Source organism: Juglans microcarpa x Juglans regia, chromosome 3S (assembly GCF_004785595.1).
Source record: "Juglans microcarpa x Juglans regia isolate MS1-56 chromosome 3S, Jm3101_v1.0, whole genome shotgun sequence".
NCBI lineage: Eukaryota > Viridiplantae > Streptophyta > Magnoliopsida > Fagales > Juglandaceae > Juglans > Juglans microcarpa x Juglans regia.
The window spans coordinates 8,197,268-8,203,114 of NC_054599.1; positions in this window are offsets into that span (position 1 = coordinate 8,197,268).

Sequence of the window (5,847 nt, forward strand, 5' to 3'; positions counted from 1 at the left end):
AAACTGGTGCCATTATCTTAGGAACCAAAGAGGGAAATCAGTCTTGAATTTGGTGTCAAAATTAAGAAACCAAGAATGTGTCCTCTCTAGGGTTTGGAACAACATAAATTTGAACCAGACATCGATGTAGTCAAAGTAACAATAAACAATATTAGATTGAGGGAGTTTTTTTGGATGGGTTCCCTATTTTTCTTCAGTAACAATATGCAAGATATAAGCACTGTGATAGATTAATTTGGTTTTATCAATCTTATCATAAATGAATTTCATAATAAGGGATACTGTTTAGCATAGGATAGCAGAGTAGTACTATAGGTGTTTTGCAGGATTCTTGAGAATCCAGTAAAAACGAGAAGGAAATAACTAGAAGCAATTTTAAAAAGATCTGTATATATAGACCTATTCAGTAAACAGATTCTGGGCAAAAAGCTTTTTGATATAATCGGTTTATCAAGCAAGAAAATATTGGGTGGAGGTAATGGGCTTAGCATATGGATCATAGGGTGTACTAAGAGTAGTAGAAAATGAAGCAGGTTTAATATTAGGGAAACTATCAAGAGTAGTAAACTTATTAGCAAAATCAAAGGAAGTAGCAGTCTCATTTTTAATGAGCTTTATGTCAGGAATTGGGAGAGGAATGACAATCTTTTTCCCTTGTCATTTTTCTTGCTCATGGTTGTTGCAAAAATTTACGATTAAAAAAATCAAGAATAGAATTTTGAGATCCTTTAATATATTCAATATCAAAATCAAATACACTTAAAATACCTTACCATTTGGCAAAAATATGCTTAGAAGCGATGTTTTCAACATTTTTTTAACATATTTAGCAAAAGCACTTTTACAATCAAGGTAGAACTCATCCCACAAAAGCACTTTTACAATCAATACGTAATAAGAATTTTTTATTTAGCAAATCTCTTTGAAATTTAGAGATACAAAGTATTATAAATAAAATTTCTTTCTTAATAGTACTATAATTAAACTATGCATTATTCTAGATACAGAATGGAAATGAACAATTTGTTCAGGTAAATCTGGTGAAATAGTTTGTTTTAGAATGCCTCCATAACCAATGTTCAAGGCATCTATTTCAACAATTTTGAAAGAATCAGAAGTAGGAATACCAAAACACGGAAAAGTTTTAACATGTATCTTGATCTGTTTAATAAGATTAGTATGAATTTCAGTCCAAGGACGAGGGTTGGAATGTAGTCGGTCAAAGAGTGGACGACATTGTTTTCTCATATCCTTATAGGATTTTGCAACATAGTTGAGAAAACTAATAAATCTTTGTAACTGGGTTTTATAAAAAATGACATTAGGAAATTTGTTAGCAAATTCAATAGCACGGCTAATAAGTCGAATTTTGCTTTCAAAAATATCATAATCACGAAATCTAATCTTAATTTGAAACAATTTGATTTATTAACAGAGACAACAAGATCATTTTGTCTAATGATATTTAGAAACGAATTCAAATGTTTCTGGTGTTCGCCAATAGACTTTAAATAAATAAGGACATTATCAATGTAAACAATAGTTAAATGGGTGAATGAATTGAAAATATCATTAATATTGTTTTGGAATTCATTAGGGGCATTTTTTTGTCCAAACGACATTACATTCCACTCATAATCCAAATGGGATAGTAAAGACAGTCTTATAACTATCTGACTCACTAATTTGAATTTGCCAAAATCTTGATTTCAGGTCAAACATGAGAATACTACTGTGTTACTAAGCCTATGAATCAAATCATTCTTATTGGAGATAGGGTACATAATTCACTCTAAGACTTTATTCAAAAGTTTGTAATTAATAACTAGGCGAGGTGTCCCTCTCTCAATTTCTACATTTTTTTGGACATAAAATTTAGTACAAGACTATGGAGATTTACTATGTCTAATAATATTCTTAGCAAGCAAATCCCGTATTTTAGGTTTGCAAAATTCTAAAACTTCTAAAGTCTTACTATTCATTTGAATAGATCAAGCTTTGGTGGGAAGATTTTTCTTAGAAAAATCTTTAATATAAGTAAAGTGATGACATGTTTCTTTCTATGCCAGAATGCATTGGAAATATCAGAACAAATATCATTAATCAATTTTTTGTTAAAATCACTGTAATAATTTACCAGACAATTGTTTAGCAATCTTTTTATATTTGATTTCCTGTTGTAGGAAATTCAAATATTTTTTTAAATAGAGATTAAAGATTTCAAGCTTTTATCAGTATTAATCTCAAATTTTGAAGGAAATTTAAACTTTACTTTCTGACCAAAATGGTCAGTAGTAATATCGTTCTATTCCAAAAGGAATGGATATAGAGAAAAAATAAAATGAATTCCTAATATGACTTTGTCAGTCATATTTTTAACAAGCACAAAAGGAATTTTAAAACAAACATTATCCAAGCATACATGAGCAGTGTTGAGCTCATACTTGATTTTCATCTAAGATCCATTAGTTAAGAATAATCTTTCAGTAGATTTTTTATAATATTACTAGGTATTATTTATTCTTGGATGCAATTCATATCTTATCCAAAATCAATCATAGCAATCACAGTAAATTCATATTCATGGCAAACAATAATAATAACTTTAGAAAACCACTTGGGAGGAATCGCATGATGGATCAAACAAATTTAATTGTTGTCAGAAGGTGAAGTTTTTTCATCCTTTTGACTTAAATCAGAATTATTTATTTGCTCATCATTATCAGAAGAAATATCTTTATCAAATTGTTTATCAATTTTTAAACACAATAGTTCTTGTTTAAAAGAATCATTTTCAGATTTGAAATTGTTAATCTCAGTTTTAGGTTCAACAATTTCTATCTTAATAAAAACAACTTCACGTTGTAAATCAATAGTAGAAATTTCTTTGTACTTTTTCTTTTCAAATATTCCCAAAGTTTCTTGAAAACTAATTTTTGATTTAAAAGTTCCAAGTTCTTGGCGAACTATCGTTTTCTTGAGCTTATCAAGATATTTTTCTTTGAACTCAAGATTAGTAATCTGACTAATCAAAGTTAATAACTAATTTTTTATTTAGAAGTTCTAAGTTCTTGCCGAACCATCGTCTTCTTGAGCTTATCAAGATATTTTTCTTTGAGCTCAAAATTAGCAATCTGACTAATCAAAGTTAATAAAAGATTTTCTTGTTCTTCAACTTTGGTTAAGACATCGATTATTTTATCCAAATGTTTGCAACAAGAATCATTACAATCAAGTTTAATAATGGGACAATCAGATGATTCAGTTTCTGAGCGATACTTAGAATCACTTGAACTTAATTCTTTAATGTCGGATGATACAAAGGATTTTGTTTCTAAGAGTCGAAACAGATCATCTTGATCATTATTATTGACGTTTAACTGATTAAGCTTGTTTTTAAATTTATTGGACTTTTTGGTATATTTATCAGCAAAAATGTCCAAACTTGCCACAATTAAAACATTTTCCTTTTGAATGATTTTGAAAACTCTTTATCCTATTAAAATGTTTCTTCTTGTAAAAATTATAAGGTTTTTTGTAAAAATCATCACGGTTACTACTTCTTTTCTTGGTGTGAGGTTTAACAAATTTATCAAAGTATTTGTGCTTCTGTCTAGAGGGAGCAATATGAGGAATGCTAAATTGTTCACAAAAATTTTTCATTTCATATTTGGCTTTCTTACTATTATTCATTTGTTGACGAAACAATTTTTATCACTATTGATAATATTACCATAAGTGTAATTATCATAATTAAAGAGTCCTGAGATATCAGTACGTTCACCCTTAACTTTATAAGCAAATAAATGAGATAATCCATCAATAAATTTTTCTTTTCAGTAAGGCTTATGACTATCGTCCCTAAGCATAAATCTAGAGATAAAAACATCTTGATACTATCTATAATTAGACATTTGACGGCATCTCAAATTATTTAAATAATTGCTAATACGATTAGTGATTTTAGAGGAAGTTCCAACAAAATGTTTAAGAATAGTATAAATCAAAGTATTAGCAGCATCAAAGATACCTCTTCTTATGGTTGTGTGAAAAATAGGTAAACCTTTATCATCATGCTTAACAGCATTTCGAATGGTTTCCTTTGCTTCATTTGATAGATACTTATCTCACCAATGTCGAAGCATACCGTAAAATCCAGTAGTTAATAAATCAACTGTCTCAGTTTGACTAAGACTATTATTATTAACATAAGCATTTGCAACCATGGACATTTTATTCATGGTATTGAAAATTTCTTGTTTAGATAATCCATCAATATTCCATTCATAAAATTTATCAGAAGAAACAGAAAAATGTGTTTGAAAAATATCTTTCTTCAAACTGTAAATCAGGTGGAGTCGGTCTGGGATACCAATTTTTCGTTAGACTCATCGGATTGTGCCTTTTTGAGAAAAATCTTTTAACCCCAAGTTTCTTCAAATTAATATCTTGAAAATTCTTTTCAAGTAAAATAAAATATTTAACAGAAAAACCAGTATCAAATGATTCTTATGTAGAAAAACCAGAAACAAATTCTTTGTCATTGTTATGTGAAGTACTTGCAGATGGTTGTTCTTTCTTTAAATCGGCAAGCAATTGATTAATTTTATCAAGAGTGTTGGTATTTTGGTCTTGAGACCTTGTTGATTCTCTGGTAAAATAATCAAAGGTTTTTCAATTTTGGGAGTCGAAGTAGAAACAAGATTTTCGACCTTTTCTTCAATACAATCCAATTGCTGACCTATGATATGAAGAGTTTGATTGACAAAATTGTTTTGTTCAATAATATTTTTTTTGTTTCAGTAAAAGTGTTAGCATTGGCGTTGAGATAAGTATTGTGAACTTTAATGGGAAAAATATTTATTTCTACTCCCTTCGAGAAATAATAATTGTCTCTAAAGGAGGGTGCTAGATTTAACTATAGTCTTTTCTTCTTCACTGACGAAATTGATTTTAACAACATTTAAACTAAGCTTAGAAGCATAATAATATTCAAGGAAATCAAAGAAATGTATATGCTTCTCTAGGACATTCATTCATTCTTTCCATTTCCTTTTAACACATAATTTTTTAGAATAAGAAAAAGTAGTATGATAAGACTTTCTCTTATCATTATATTTAGCAAAACTATAGTCATTATATATATAAAGCAATTAAATCAATTTTGAAAGCTCTATTAATCACAGTAAGCTGTCTATGATGAATATGAGCAACCATATCTGAAGTTGTTAGAAATAAAGATGAAGCATTTTCTTCTTCTTCTTTATCAGCTTCTTCCTTTATAGCTTTACCTTTAGATACATTAGTATCTTTAGTAGTGCGATAAGCAGAAGTAGCCTGAGAGGCGGTAGAGACGTCTTTCAGTTTTAAATCAGGTTTAGCAGTTTTTACTGAATCTTCCAGAAGATTTCTGAGATTTTGGTCTCTTCTTTCCAGGTTATCAAAAATAGATCCGGCAAAAGAACTTCTAGTTCCAGCAAAAGAATTTCTCCTTTTGTTGTTGCTAAAGGTTGATCAAAACTAATTTTAATAGTATCGTTCAAATATTGCTGAATATAATCAAGGTGAAGTTTATCAGAAATAACCTTGGCAGGAGGAACTTCATGTTCCAAAGTCCATTCATTAGGAAGAGTAATATCTTTCCACTGAATCATTTTTGGAACTTGAATATTCGCTTCAAGAGTAGAATTCTGAATTAACAAAATTTTATTTCCTGAAGTTTTTTAAATAGTTTTAAGATTTAAATTAGGAAATCAATCAAAGTAGACTGCTATAAAGATAAGATTGAATCATACAAAGTATGATGGTTTCAAATTTCTTGAACCTAGCATCACACAAACAAAGAAA